General features: G+C 41.6%; 1 protein-coding gene across 5 annotated transcripts in view; it reads left to right on the top strand.

Moving 5' to 3' along the window:
• chchd3a (coiled-coil-helix-coiled-coil-helix domain containing 3a) overlaps positions 1-16,897 on the top strand; it is an 80,739-nt gene that overhangs the window by 27,090 nt on the left and 36,752 nt on the right. The gene's annotated exons all lie outside the window — the stretch shown is intronic.

The raw sequence follows: 16,897 nt of genomic DNA on the forward strand, positions 1-16,897 counted from the left end.
AGATCAGAACTTAAGCAAAAAAGTGACAACAGCATGCGATCTTAAACTTAAAGAATAATCTGACTTAAATATTAAGCCAGAAAAAGGTGTTTATGCTTAAAATGAATTTCAGAATGTTTCATTTAGATGTAAGCTGACCTGAACCCTGCTCCCATGTTCGCTGCCACTAAAAAACCCTTTGTCTATGGCAGCAGTAGCTCTTTGTCCAGCATAGTATTGATTTGTCCCCCTCATTAAGATACAGGTCACGGTGAGCAGCAGAACACCATACATTCCCTCTTCTACTTCACACACAATGAGAGCGGTGTTGTGAGCAGTTATGCCTCCCCATGCTCACCTATAATAGCCATAACCTTCACAACCATTGCTGCACCAATTACAGAGACACTTCTTCTGGAGATTTGCCCCAAGACATTGGGTTAAACTAAGGTTTGGTTTCATTTTAGGTTTTATTGATTTAGATTTAGCTTTATTTGGTCTGGATCCTGACTTCCAGTAATTGATTTATAATTCACTGTTGTTATTTATATACCAAGGGAAACAAGATTAAGAAATAAATCCCAGTTTGTTTTGGGAATCTTTTAAGGAAGGCATGAACAATTACCATTGTTTTTAGCATTTAATTATTCTTTTCATTTCTATCTGCTGTTTTTGTTCTTCTTTTACTGCTTTTACTTTATTTGAACGTTGCATTTTCAATCCAGCGGAAAAAAAATGTTGTTGAATGACCGCTTATCTGCAAAAAACTATTATGTGTGTCTAAACATGACATTGAATGCAACCAGCTATATTTTATGATAACTAACGAGTGTAACCAGGATACTCTGCAGCACCCTGGTGGGATTGCTTGTCTTTCCCGTCCCCGTCAGGGTGACTGGCAGCAGTCAGGCAGCAAGTCTACCGGTAATTGAAACTTCACAGTAGTGTAGGCAGGGGTGTGCGTTGTCATCGACACTGCTGGGTTTCTGGGGTTCTGTTGTCGGAGGGGAACATGTTCACTGTCAGCGATCACACGTGTTCTGCCACTCTGGGGGGGGGGGGCACAGCACAGGAAGAGGGAACACTGGAATTGTGTTGATAAAATCTGTTCCTGTGTGGACTGGGTGTTTTCTTTAATAAACGAGCAGACGTAATTACTGTTGAGATAATTCAGTATTATGCTTAGTTATACTCTTAATGCTCTTATTCACTCAATTGACGGTTGCTTGTCCAAAGGAGAACAAATATTTAAGATTGGAGATTAAACTGGCTGTAAGTAAGTGACAAAGCCTCTTGATTCATACTGAAAAGCTAAATCATAACACTTATTGTTTTAACTCGCACTTGCTGGGTAACCTAATGAATGCAGTTTCTTCTCATCATGTGTTCACTTGACATATTAATGTGGAAGAGCTGTGATCGGGAGCTTAATGTAGTAGAGATGGCTTAACCATAAACCTGAATTGGATAACAGTTCAATTAGTGCTTAATTGAAAAGGCATTAACAATGAGTAATATGTCCTCCTTTTTAGTGGGTACCAGCTGAAGGAAAAGCAGAAAAGACCAGTATATAAATCAACATAAATATAATTGTGTCCTTAGTTACTGACAGAGCTGTGCTTTTGGCAGAGATCTACACAGACATGGCCTGAATGAGTCACAGAAGTCTTATTCACAGTGTGCGTCCATCTGTCACTCCACGCATCTGTGTTTTAATACAATCATAGACCTTCGCTGTCCCCTCTTTTGATTTTCAACGACTTTGCTCCCTGCAGAGCTAAACCGGTCTTGTGGTCTATCAATCACTTGGTCATAGCGTCTCACTCAGGCACAGACTCTAACCCTAAGGCAGGCTTTTCAATCAAAGCAAGAGTCATCAATCTTTTCAAGCTTTAAACAGTTGTTTGGGTGGGGTAATGTTTTGTCTGCTGTAATCAAACTGGTCCAAAACACTCAAATTTTTCATTTGTTTAACTTTTTATTCCACCCCGATGACCTGTAGCACAAAGCTGGAAACCCTAACCTTAAATCTACTGCAGGATTGCATTAGCTTTAGCTGAAGGATAACAAATGAACAAACAAGCAAAAATGAAGACTCTTATTGAGTTGCATGCTTATCAACTATATCACTGATGATTTTACTGGCTCTTACCGAAAAAGAAACATATCAGTCAATATTTCATAATATTGTATTTTTAGATTCCCATTATAGGTTTTAAAAATCCTATATCGGTAATAGTATTTAAAAATGGGTATATCATGTGTATAATTGAAGAGACTCGCATGCAATTCACATTTTTAAAGTTCTTAAATCACAAATGATTATATACATTGTTAACAAACATTCAGTATTATCAGTAAGATTTAATAAATGAACCGTAGTATTAATGATGGCTCAGTAGATAGTTTCTAGACATCCATTTCTAGGCATGCCTTATCCCATATAGGCATTTAAAGCTGCTTTACTTTGCCCATAGTAGTTGCTCATCTGCAAGAAGCTTTACAACCCACCACTACAGCTTATTTTTTGATTCTATTACTGCCTTAATAAATGCTGTTTTCTGCTGTTCTGGGGTCTTGCTGGGGCTCTCTCCCTCTGACTCTGGCTTTGTGTGTACCGGTATACAGGCCAGGAGGTGTGCTCACAATGCCTTGATATTTCCTTGTACTATGTGAACGTGGAAGGGTGGGAGACAAAATGGAGCGATGCTGCCAGATATAAATTTACCACAGATGAAAATAATCTGGTGTTAACTAGTGTTCCTGACTGAACTTAGACGTAGGTACAGCCTGGTTGCATTTCATGCCAGTTTTTGTCACCTTTGCTTAAAGCTGTATGTGCAGTAAAAGAAAACAACAGATATGGAGATGAGAGAGAAATTGCAACATGTGCAGATATTCTGTTCAGAGCCTCATCCCACCCATCAGCCCTGTAGCTGTTTATCAGTCTTTTGTCACTCCTTCTGTTTCCATCTTTATCTCTGTCTTTCGTACACGCACACAAACACTCAGATATACACATTCCAGCCGGTAATGCGATGTTCCATGATTTCTTTCCACTACCTCTGCTTTCACAGCAAGGGATAATGCAGCATACTAAGAATATTTGTTTGCTCACTACACACATACAGACACACACCATGTCCAAGCTGTCAGACCTCAGAGAAAATCAGTACCTACTCTTTCCTTAAACTGTGTTCCATTTGATGCTTGGCTGGCTTGAAAATGACTTTGGGTAAAGCTTAACATTTTTAATGCAACTAGCCCCCACCACCAATCTGTGTTCGCTCTGGTAGTCCTCTCTTTTCCACTCCTCGCAAAACTGCAGTCTCCAGTAAATGTCCTGCTCTTTTTGGAGAATCTTGTGTACTTCAGTTGCGTGCTGTTGCATTTTAGATACAGACGACTGGACCCTGCTGATAATGGGCTGACAATTTAATTTCCCAGGTATTAAAGGAGACTTGCTGGGTTTTGAATTGGTGCCTGTTGGTGGTATTTAAAGAAATAGTTTAAAAAAACCCCATTTATTTTCTCTAAACTTCCACATCACAGAGTATGAAGAATATTGGGTGGGGGCGGGGGGGTTCCTTGTGTCTTTTTCTTTTGAATGAGATAAACAGGTAGTGGCACACTGTTTTGAATTTGCTCAGGACACCAAGGACAAATTCCACCCAATCTTTGATTATACTCCTGAGATTTTATAAAGAATAACACCTGTCAGCCTTGACATAGCTGGATTTAAGAGAATTATCAGTTGAATTATTCTAAAGTTTGGAAATTTGAAGTTGTCAATTTAACGAAGTAGTTAGCTTGTTGTGCCAAGTGATCATATGTTAAAGGTATACCCAAGCCTAGTACATTAAATACACCTGACCACCAGAAGATTGAAGTCCAAACAAGACTGCTTACAAAAGGTTGCAAGTCCATGATATATGGGGTACTTATTGGCATCATAATGACATTAAACCACCTCTATTCATGTATCTTAATTGTTTTTGGATATTTAAGTTTGTCGATATTTATGCAGCAATCTAATGTGGTATTATTTTTACTTTACTGCAGAGTATTTTGTCAGAACACAGTGTACTTTTCTCAATGGAGTTTGACAGAAGGAATAAGATGGTTGGGTAGAGACACAAGTTACATTTTCTCTAATTCTTAAAAAGTAAATCTCGAAAATGGCAGATACTGCTTAGCACAGTGGTCATAATGGTTATGTACCTATTGCACTACTGTGTTAATTTGTACAAACCTCATGTTAAAGAAGTGAATTATTTCTCTTATTGGCCCAGAGGGGGGAGCTACCATTACAGCTTCATTAACCAAACCCAAAGATTGAAGAGCCTAGTGGAGACATCTATCAGTCACTGTGGATACAAAGAAGCAAGTTACACCCCTGTACTCGTACATAATATCACTTTAATGTCAATGATTCTAAATTGTATCACCTCTGAATATCTCCTTATATTTTTAAGTTGACAAGAAAAATATTTCCTGTTTTGCACAATTGACAAAAAAGAGAAAAGTTTGAAAATACGCTCCTCACCATAAAAGGAAAATTGCCACCTTTTGAGAGGACAAAACCTTTATTCATCAAATTTACGAAAATTTCAGTGTCTGAGGTTGAGAATATTTTATGTTTGCATCAGTGTTAGTTGTTTTTCTCAGCCTTTGTGTACTGTAATAATTGTGTTAACACTGTTAGTGTATTTTTAATACTTTTTTATTGACATTGCACAGCACATTGCCCTTTCTTCTTTTCTTTTTCTGTCTCAACGTTTTACAGTCCCGTCTTTGTTATGCTTTCTCCATATCATCTTTAGAGGATGTCCACGTAGCTGTCCTTTACATATTGGCTGCAGTACTTCACCCTTGCCCAGGGTGGGGTGCCAACACACTGTGCTAGTATTAGGGTTAGACGGGAGGTTAGACTTTAATTGGCAGGGCTTCTGGCTGGCACTCCGCACCAGGCACTCACCCTGTCGGCTAATTGGCACCGCAAGTGTCCAGCACTTCGATTGATGGATGGGTACTAGTGTCAGGAAAGTCTATTTCTGACTTCAGAGCTTGTAGAGTCAATCTAGTGTCTCAGATTCACTGGTCAGTGTATATATTTAAGCATACATCCTCATTTGTTTTAAGCAGTTTTTCATAGTGGTGGGTGTTCTCATACCACAAGCTTTCCTCATATATCATCATTAAATAACAGCACTGCCCTAAACATTTCAAACCAAGGGGTTAATCATATCATTGATAGGCGCAAGGCACATGTGTTTTTTCACGCTTCTGTGCTTAGGGAGGATATGAAAGGTGGCAGGTTACCCTTCTTAGACTGTGAGATTTCCATCAGTAATGGGGGACATCTAAAAGCGGACGTGTACCGTAAACCTACACATACGGATCAGTATGTAAGGTTTGACTCTGGAGCACAAACTGGGTGTCATTAGGATGCTACAACACAGAGCGAACATCATCCCCACAGACACAGCGGCCAGGGAGGCAGAAGAACATCACATCAAGAAGGCCCTGAGTAAATGTGGTCATCCCAGCTGGACTTTTGTCAAAGCTGGAAAGGCACCTAAAGAAAGCTCCAGCCGATCCAGGAGAGGAGGACAACCGCTGCCCAAGCGAAAACCTGTAGTGATCCCGTACGTGTCAGGAGTATCGGAGCAGTTGAGACACATTTTTTCTTAACACCGGGTCTCTGTGGCTTTTAAACCCCAAAACACGCAGCGCCAAAAATTGGTCCACCCCAAGGATCGGGTCCCCCGACACAAACAGAGTAACATAGTATACGCTGTTAAGTGCCAGGAGGATTGCCAGGATTTATACATCGGGGAAACCAAACAACCTCCGGCGAAGCGGATGGCACAACACAGAAGAACTACCTCGTCAGGCCAGGACTCTGCAGTCTATTTACACCTACAGGCCAGTGGACACTCTTTCAAGGATGAGGATGTACACATCCTGGACAGGGAGGAACGCTGGTTTGAGTGCGGAGTCAAGGAGGCCATCCATCCATCCATCCATTCGCTTCCGCTTATCCTTTTCAGGGTCGCGGGGGGCGCTGGAGCCTATCCCAGCTGTCATAGGGCGAGAGGCAGGGTACACCCTGGACAGGTCGCCAGTCTGTCGCAGGGCTAGGAGGCCATTTACGTGAAAAGGGAAAGACCATCTTTGAATCGAGGAGGGGGCCTAAGGGTACAACTCTCTGTGAATGGTACTCATGACCATTGATCAGTGGGTTTTGGTCAGTGGTTGTTGATAAATGGTCATGAGAATTTGCATAATTAAGATTAAGGAACTGACCTCCCATCCCATTGTTCCTTCAGTGGGCTGGTTTCAGTCATCATGCATATGTCCTGTTTATAAGATTGGGGAAACCTGCAGTCAGCTGAGACTGAAGAAGTCAATTGGATGAGTGACTAAACGTTTCTCCCACAAAACGCTACGTCCAGATGAACAGAATCAACTTTTGGAGATTTACTTACCTGGATGATTGAGAATGCATCAAGACGCTTCTGTGCTTAATTTTATCTACGGCATTATGATCTCATAATAGCAGTTAAGCTGTAGTCGCTTTACATTACACACACAATAGTGGATAGGAAAGAGGCAGCGGAGACCATGAACCCAGGTGAAGTGAATGAAAACAGTTTTCTAGAGTTGTTACTGTGCTGCTGACAGAGTAAGTGTAGTCATTGCTTTAGCAAAAAACGATATATTAAGAGTAATTTATCAAACCACCTGTTCAGCACATGTAAATCTGTTTAAGTAGATATTTTCAGCTTTACACACAGTATGTTTTACATAAACACAGCACCTGTCAAGGTGATATTGTTTTAATTACACTGAAATAGCTGAAACTAAATTGTGCATATGCAAAAAACTTGCTTAAGTCTTGTAAACAGAGCTTTTACCTAAAACAGAAACCATTCCCTGTATAACTGTTACTTGCAAGGAGTTAATTCACATCGGCAGCAGAGGGATGAAAACTGAGACCATGTGTGGTGTGAAGATACTTTATTTTATTAACATTTTACACTTGTATCCTTATTGTGCTTTGTACAGAAACTACTACTAATCAAACTAAAATCACAGGCTCCGTATATAGGCCATCATATATACATATTACTGATGGGAGTGTTGGTAGCCTAAAATCATACCTGCTCTTGAACCACTTGACTGGTCACAGAATAAAAAATCCTTACAACCTGTATGTCTCTGCATTAACTGAATTGGCCTGTGTGCATGCTTGCTCAGCCCTTATTTGCTCAAAGTAATTATGAATATTGTATTTATAAACAAACACTGACAAGCACTATGCATCTTGTAATATTATTGATTTTTGCAATAGTTTCTTTATGTTTCTTGTTTTGTTTCACAAGGCCTAGCTGTTAATTAACAGGCCAGATATCGATGCAAGTTCAATTGGGTAAAGTGTTCGTGTGTATGTCTGAGACCACTAGATATATTGGATGTGTAATATGACAGGTATTGTCTTTGCAGCCTGTCCCTTTCGTTTTCTTTGTCTTTCTTTGTGTTTTCCCTCTAGACTCTGACAGGAGAGTGGTATTAATAAGGTTCTATGGAAGTGAACAGTCAGCTCAGCTAATGGTGCTAGAGGGAGTGATTTTGAGTGAACGAGGAAAAGAAGCTAAACAGATGGATGAAACTAAAATCAGAGGGGAGTCACGGAGGCAGCGCACAGCAAAAAAATCTGGATGAGATGTAGAAGCAGGGAGAGAATGGTGGATGAGTGGAATTAACAGAAGTGCATGAAAAGAGCAGACAATAGAGCAACAGATATTGATTTACAAAGAAGCTTTTGAAATAAGGTTACAAAAGCCAATTAGGATACAAACCAATCCAAAGCAGCACTTAAAACTATATAAAGTTTAAACTTTGCACCGAAGTCTAGTAGAAACAGCGTAGAAATATATATCAGGAAGCATGGATTACTTTGCCAGTCTTGGTAGCCGGGGATCAGTCCGCCAGGGCCTTTGCTCTTGGCCGCCACCCAACACACAATACACCCGACCCCTACGGCGCCTCCTGCGGGTAGTGGGCCTGCGGGAGGATGGGCCCACGTCCCCTTTTTGGGCTGTGCCCAGCCGGGCCCCATGGACTTCGGTGGCCTCAGAATCTCATCTCTGCTTTTTGTGGATGATGTGGTTCTGTTGGCTTTATCAGGTGATGGCCTCCAGCTCGCACTGGAATGGTTCGCAGCCGAGTGTGAAGCAGCGGGAATGAGGATCGGCACCTCCAAATCTGAGGCCATGGTTCTCAGACGAAAAAGGGTGGAGCGCCCACTCCGGGTCGGGGATGAGTTCCTGCCCCAAGTGGAGGAGTTCAAGTATCTCGGGGTCTTGTTCGCAAGTGATGGGAGAAGGGAGCTAGAGATCGACAGATGGATTGGTGATGCGGACGCTGCACCGGTCCGTCGTGGTGAAGAGGGAGCTGAGTGTAAAAGCGAAGCTCTCAATTTACCGGTCGATCTACTTCCCTACCCTCACCTATGGCCACGAGCTGTGGGTAGTGACCGAAAGAATGAGATCGCGGATACAAGCGGCGGAAATGAGCTTCTTCCGAAGGGTGGCTAACCTCTCCCTTAGAGATAGGGTGAGAAGTTCAGCCATCTGGGAGGGGCTCAGAGTAGAGCAGCTGCTCCTCAACATCGAAAGGAGCCAGCTGAGGTAGTTCGGGTATCTGACAAGGATGCCTCCTGGGCGCCTCCTGGGTGAGGTGTTCCGGGCATGTCCCACTAGGAGGAGGCCCCGGGGCAGACCCAGGACACGCTAGAGAAATTATATCTCTCGGCTGGCCTGGGCACGCCTTGGTGTTCCCCCGGATAAGCTGGAGGAGGTGGCTGGGGAGAGGGAGGTCTGGACTTCTCTGCTTAGGCTGCTGCGCCCGCAACCCGGCCCTGGATAAAGCAGAAGAAAATGGATGGATGGATTACTTTGGGAGAATAGGATAAAAGAGTGTTGATGAAGGACCCGGCTAACCTGCCATTTAAGTAACATCATTGTCAAAATTTAATTTCCATGTCAATCACTTTTTTTTTGCGATACCTAACAGTTATTAAGTAGGACATCAAAGAAAGTGGAAAAGACTTGTGTAAAGAGGTTATTGGTTTCGAGGTGACCCTGAATCTGCTGACAAGGCTTTGATAGGCATAAGCTCAAGGTGGACTGTGGCCCCCTCCCAGCTTCGTTGGGCCTGGAAAGACCACCTGCGGCTGCGTGAAATAAATATGCATTAATGCAAAGCCTGGCACACACTCCACTATACGCAGTATGCCCACTGTCATGCAAGTCTTAAGGCACTTCACACTGCGATGCTGTCAAATATGAACACTGATCCAGGTGAGGATTCACATGCTGCAGGCGTATGCACACAGACACACTAGATGCATGCTGCTCGAGTTGTCCGTAAGGTCTAATGTCAGCAACACACCCTGAGGCTGTCTTTTTTTCCCTCTCCCCTGCATGCCTTCCCCTATCGTCTTCTCTTCTACATTCCTCTCACCTCCTTTTGCTAGGTTGTTCTGCCTCTTGTCTCTCCACCACCACCTCTCTCTCTCTCATTAACTTTGGTTCCCTCGGGACATCTGTTGTCCAAAGGCAATGTGGCTCTTTCCACTTTCAGGTCATTCAGTGTGTCCTCTGTCGACAAGTAAAGACATTTTCTGGTGAATATGTCTGACACATACTAGCATTCTGACAAACAGTTAGCAGATGCAGGTTCACACCAATTATAGAACTATAATCTAATTCCAGTGTCTTTTTTCTCAGTATAGGACTTAAATGATCATTCATTGATTAGCTGGGTTATCTTTTATGTCCATGTTGTAATGTTTTTGTTCTTATCCCGCCCACACTCCTTTCCCTTTTGCCTTTGTGTATCTTTATTTATCATCTTTGTGAAAGCTACAGAGCTTTTTCTCCCTCCCTTTCATCCTCGCTCTGTCCCCATGTCTGATTGTTCTCTAGGCATGCCCCCTTTTCCCATGTAGGCCGAGACTTACTCCATACATGCCCCCCATGTCTTGGTAATGAACTCAGAACTCTTCATCTTTTCCTCATCTTCCCCTCTGTGTTGGACATGACAGATGACTGGGGACCTCCAGAGGTTCTATCCCCAGGGCTGTAGATAAAGGCAACTCCAACCCCAAGATGATCAATCAATCACTTTACACCCCAGGTGCCTGATCAGCCAATTAATCAATCTTGGGCTAGCAGATGTTGTTGCTGTCCCTTAGTGGAAGTGCTGGCAGTGAAGTGGAGGAGGTGGTGTCTCCAACAAAGGCTGAGGGGCTTAAAGTGTCTGGAAGTGTAGTTTCACAGTTGTACCAGAATTTCAATCTTTGGAGGCCTAAAACTCCAATTTTTTCTAAGCTGTTTACCTTAAAACCCTTTTTAAACATATAAATGTGCAAGGATTGTAAAAAGGGATGTAAATGTTTAACTGGGTTAGCCAGCTGCATAAGATCAAGCCCTTTGGTGACCCTTGCCAGTAAACATCAGACTCTGAGGACAGTTCATTGTAATGTGTCCTTAGTCAACAGTTTAGACACTTGCACAAACATTGAGACACCCACGCTCACCACCTACACATCTTGGCCTTTGGTTCCTGTCTGAGCCCCTCAGTCCCTGTCCTGAGCAGGTCAGTCCTTTGACCCTTGGTGTCATTACTCACTGTGCTAAGAGATCCCCAGGGAGAGGAATTCTTTCTGTAGCCTGTGGCACTTGTCTTCCATGAAGATGGTATCCATGAAGACAAATTGAATTACCAAGTTTCTAAAGCTGGACAATAGTATCAGCATAATGAAGTACCCGAATACAACTCATTGCCAGTAGTTTAGTTTATTGTTGTGTAGTTTAGTCTACTTGAGTGATTTAATTTATTTATTTTTTCTCTGTTAGAAAACATTGCCAGTCCTTCTTTCATTTTGAACTGTTGCTTATTGTTGTTTATTTGATGGCCGGGTTGCTTTTGCTGATCAGTCACTTTAGCTTAAACTTGTAGGATGTAGAGAACTGCTTGCAAAGCAGATCTTCTGTTCGCAACTGTTTGCAGTCCAAGATGAGGCACTTGATTTATTGTTCAGTTAAAGTACCCAGGAAATAAAATCTTTGCAAGGGAAAAACTTTAGCAGTTGTCTTATTATTGTTATTTTGCTATTGAAATCTGAACATTCAATTTAATAACTCTTAATAATTTAGGAAAACGTGCCTCCTTTCATGGTGCACCCAAATGGACATTCCCACAAGAATCTAAATCTAACACTGCTCATGCTATGAACAATACCATACTAGACTTTCTTAGACTTTCATTTGATTCTAATAACTGACCATTATGCAGTACCATGGAATAGAGATCTACAATATTGGTGATTCTCTTACTATGTTACTAATACTTTCAAACAAGGGATTATGTAGCATTGCTGCTAAACTCAGCAGAACACAGACAAAGCATGCAAAAGGTACTTTTTTTTTAAATGTTGAAGAGATTGGAGAGGTGCCTTCCTATGAAATTATAATGAATAATTTTAACAATATTTTAATTGCAGTTATCCAGATAATTTACAAAACAGTGATCTGTCACAAACATGTTGCGTCACATACGTTTGCACATTTTCATGTGGTTTTGTAGAACTTTCTTAGTTGGATTACAGTATAGAACACATCTGCTTCTCATATTAACTACACCATTGGTTATACGTAGTCACAAAAGCATAGCGCAAACAACTAATACCCCAAAACACAGTGTCACGGCCTACTAGTAATTATTTATTGTTGAGTCTGCCATGCTGCCACAGTGACATTCTAGAGAGCAGGATGTGCTGTCACTGTTGGCATGCTGAGTACCTTTTAGAATTTCCACAATATTAAGCATTCCTCACTCGTCATATCTAGGAAGAAGGGAAAAACTATGTGAAAAGTAAATAACACTGCCACTTCTTTTGACCCTAGCTTCGTGAAAACAAATTCCCAAGAATAGGTGACTGGAGTGCAACCTTATTGGCTTGACAGGACAGCCATGCTGTCAAGTTTATTTTTGGGTGTCCTTGTGTCCCAGCATGTAAGTGATTCAAAATCAGTGGGCCCACTTTGTTGCAGACCATACTGCAGCTCTTTCTCTCCATATGGTCTAAGTCTTGTTATTGAGCTTACAGGTTGTATTTATTGTCTTTGGTGACGTTGCCATTAGAGACCCAATAACACAGATAATTTGGCAGTGGATGTCATTGCCAAAGTATTTTATTATCATTATTATTACCCATGCTTTCTTACTACAAGCACATTTAAGTGTTAATATCCTTCAGAATAAGTCTTTTTTGGCTTGTCCAACAGGACCTAATGTGTTTGTTCTTTGGTGTGACCAGGGAGTGTTATGCCCATTAATTGACCACACTGTATCTGACGCACTTATATCGCCATAACCCTACTATTTCCCCTGGAGACTAATAGCTAGCCGTGAATGTAACTGTTAGTGGTGCACAGTAAATCCCCATGATGCTAATTAAACAGCAAAGGTGAATGGTTTCCAATGGAGTTTTTACAGCCTCTTCTACCAGGACTTGTGTTTTATTAGTGATACTAAGGGTGAATGGAATACTGCCAGTAGGGTTGGTGTTAGGTGATATCATTTTGCACTCCATCTCATAGATTTGATCTGCCAGTGATAGCTTTTAAAGCTAGAGTTGCAAAGGTTTTAGAGGCACTTAAAAGAACGACCAAGATTTGTGGGATGGTATGTGTGTCTAAAAAAGTGTGTGTGTGAACTGTAGCTGAAAAAAGTATGAAAAACTGATTTTCTTCAAATCCTTTTCTCTTTCATCTTTCATGATTTCTTCTTTGAGCAGCTGTCAACAAGAATGGCAACAGCAAAATTCACCTTCCAGCTATGTTGTCATCAATATTCCATTCACACATTGACCCATCTCTCTCTCGGTGTAGCCTTCATTTCATCATCTCTACACCATGAACTTACCCTTCCCTTGCTGCATCCATCTCAAACCTTCCACATGCCACCTGCACCTCCACCGTGCTAATTAACACCGGCGCGCGGTCACATTGCGCTACCCTTTGACCCACTCCCTGCCTGTCAGAGCAAACAGGACTTGAGGCTTGCGGCTTCAGTATTAGTTTGTCACAGAGCCCTGTCGCACAAGTCTTTGATAGATGGGCCCTGGTGAGCGGCTCTGACCCACTGTGCTGCAGCGCTCATTTGGATAGTGTGAGGGAGCATTGATTATGATGCTACTCGTGACAGGGGTGAATCAGGGCTGAGCTAATGGTGGCAGGGGTAAGACAAAAGAGACCAAGGTTATGGATGAGGTGCTGTTAGTTAATGTGATGAGATTTGATTTGTGCTCCATCGATCATGGCATCTCGCAAGATTATTTTTATCTTGCATGATTTATAAGCATGTAGCGAGACTACAGTGAAACAGTCACCTTATTATATTACAATACAGAAGTCTCCATCATTGAGGTGTGAAATGAAAAATGTAATATGTGCATTTTCTTAAGCACTGAGAACTTTTAGTTGTTTGTCTGAATTATATTTTTTGCTAGTGGCAACTATTATTATTGTGGTATCCCGTCTTTAGAGTATAGATCCTGAGGATCAAGATAATAGTTCTCAAACTTTCTACCTAAAGGGTTTGTACTATATCAAGTGGTGTATATTTTAGTAGATAAAAGATGGATTTACCCCTTTTAGGCTAAAATAAAGCATTTTGTTCAAGCGAAAGTTTTTGTTTCTCATAATTTATGTTCAGTGTCCCATTAGAAAGCAAAAACTTTACCTACATGTGACTTTAATCCACTTTAAGTTGGTCTTTTTGTCTTCTCAGTTCTGGAATGAATACTGAATACCCCCCAGCGTTTTTAAAAGGTGACTGTTTAACTAAGGTTTTGGGGACGAAATGAGCGCTGAGCAAGAGTGTGTTGCGGTGACAGGAACTTGCAGGATTTACATTAAATCATTCATTTCACTTTATAAAATTCTTCTAACTACTCAAACTTCTTTACACTGCATACCACGGTTATATCCTTTACACAATTTTGCAGTATATTTTCATAACACTAGTGGGACATGTTACAATTATAAGCATGCAAGCATATGATTATGATATTCCCTATACCTGTCTTGTGCAGTAAGCCTGCTCAGTGCTGCAGATAATAGTTTTATTTCAGCATCTTGGAATCTTTAAAAGAAAAAAAAAAGGAAGTGACAAAGATTATTTTAAATAAAAAGGCAGGTGTGAAAGAAAATAGTGTATATGGGAGCAATTTAGTGAGGGAACAGGCGGCGGGTGGGTGGGGAGAAGGGGGGCTGACGCAGCAAAACCCACCTGTTCTCATCCCTCTTCCATCCTTCTCTCTTCTGCTCCTCCTCCTCCTTCCCTCTCATGCGCCCGGCTCAAACTGCGGCAGTCAGCTAATTAAAAAACATGGTTGTCCTTAATTATTCAGCGGTTGGCTAATTGATATTCACAGAGGCGATCACCTCCCCTAAACGATTCGTTTAATCTGACCACCGCAGTCTCACTTTCAACCGCCTGTCACCATCAGCCACTGTGCTACTGTATTTAATAAGGGGAGATGGATGCAAGAAGGCTAATATAAAAGTTTGCCGCTAATGTTAATGTTACTTCCCGGGCTACAAATTGTAGTGTGTGGTCTCGATGGCTAGTGGGAGGGTCCTGTTGTGAGCCTTCATATTTTACCTAGGTTTTTTAAATTTTTTTTAAATCTATGTTAAGGGCTGTTGCACAGTAAAAATGTGGAATTCAATAACGTTGGTTGAATCATCCGCTGGAGTGTTACAGAATATGACAGTGAGTTACTGTCAGGGGGAAATCTAGATATCACATGTGGAAACGTTCCCCACCATTGCCATTGTTTTTTTTTTATTTACTTGGTTATTAAAATATAAAGACACACTTGGCTGAGGCTCCATTTCCCATCAAACAGCCTCGTCTCCCTTCTTGACGCCTCCATTGATAAATCACCTTTTATTGTCCTCTTTCTCTCTCTTATCTCGCTCTTTTCTTTTCACTTTCAAGTTTACTTTCTTTCTTTCTTTTTTTTTTTTTTTTTTTTTTACTTTTTTTTGCCCTTCTCATTCTTTTCCTCCCCCAACTCTTACCCGTGCTCTCCTCCTTTACCCGTGACCGCCTCTTCATTAGGGGAACAAAAGGTGTATGGGCAGTGGTGAAGTCTGTCCTATTGTTTGGCCTTTAGTATGATTAGATTATCTTTAAAGTCTGCTGAATGGGATTAATCAGTCAGAAGTAATCCTGACAGAGTGTGTGTGTGTGTGTCGGTGTGTCTGGGCCTGTGTGTGTATAATAAAAAATGAGAGGCAACCAGCTCGCATGAAAATTGAACACATGCACCAGCCAATGTGCGCAAGAGACGTTCACAAACACATACACATTAAAAAAAGAAAGAAAGAAAGAAAATCCCTGGGTACACATTTCTGTCACAACCTCTCCTCTTTTAATGACCCCTTTAGTCTCGCCCTCAGCACACATTTATCTCTCTGTGGGTACAGCTGCTCGGGCTGGTGTGTGTGTGTGTGTGTGTGATGATTTGTGCGTTACAGATCAGTGTCTGAGCCATTGTTTGCGTCTTGGCGTCTGCATGTTTTGTCTTTTCTCTGCAAAGCTAAAGTCTTTAGTCACCACCTACCAGCGTAACATTGAGTTTGGACACACTCGTGACAGTACACAGCCCCCCTGCCAATCCTCTCTTCTCTGTTTCCCTCTATCCCACCATCCCTTGTTTCTTCTTCATTCTAAATTGAGCTGTTGGCAGTAGACAGTTTTTTGGCACCTCAATGAACCTAATCTGGTCTCTCAATATCTTTGACAATCAATCCTAGAGGCCACGATTGCAGGCTTGGAATCAATAACACGTTTAAAGGTCATTATAGTTATACTAGTAGTGTGCTTATGGCACGCTTTTAACTGTCTACTTCAGGGTACATTCACCCAGCGATATGATTTAGGTTCAAGTTCAACTCGATTCCATCATGAAGTGCAGGCAGCTTTACAATAGCCCTTCAGACTTCTAAGGGGCACACAATAGAGACAATTGCCCGACCACAGCACTAAGGCTAGCTAATGTTAGGTTGTGCTTTGGACAGAAGAGACAGTGGCAGCTAGGGCATGATGTTGCTGTGCTGAGTATTGCCAGGAATGTGATTACGTGGTGCTGTGGCTTTTGTTTTTTTTCCTGTATATGTCTGTAGAGATATCTTAATGGTTATGTGTATGCAGGTGTTTGGCTGTGTGGGAAGGTTTCTATCTTGTGTGTAGCAGGGAAGCTCGGAGCATCCGCTTGACTTTGAAACTTCCCCCCACTCATCTCATTTGAGGACAGCCCCACTCTGAGACTCCTCGCTGCTCCTCATCACAATGCATAGAGCATGCAGCTTCGCCTGCAGTGTGTTGAGCAGAACACAGATGGTTATCAGCGTAGCAGAGACTCGATGGGGAAAGGCAATTTTTTTTTCTCCATACATTATATTTTCTTCCTACTTGTTTCCTTCAACTTTCTATATTGTTTAAAGGAAATGCTTCTAGGCTCCATCTGTGCTGTGGCTTTTTCAATAGTCCTCAGCAGTGAATGTATGCAGCCATGCATATGTTCATACTTGAATGGCTTATTCTTATATGCTACAGTCATGTGAAAAAGAAGGTTTCACAGAACTCCATACAGGCTTTTGAAAAACTAAGTACACCTTATTACTAACGAGGTTGAAGTAATACATTTTCTGCATAAATTTGTCTGTCTCTCACATCATTGTGACTTCTCTCTTCAACATTGCTTTAGTTCATTGAAGTTTCCATGCTTCCGTTTATGCATAGGGCTCTTAAGGGCCTGCCAGGTCTGGAC

Source organism: Maylandia zebra, linkage group LG17 (assembly GCF_041146795.1).
Source record: "Maylandia zebra isolate NMK-2024a linkage group LG17, Mzebra_GT3a, whole genome shotgun sequence".
Classification (NCBI taxonomy): Eukaryota; Metazoa; Chordata; class Actinopteri; order Cichliformes; family Cichlidae; genus Maylandia; species Maylandia zebra.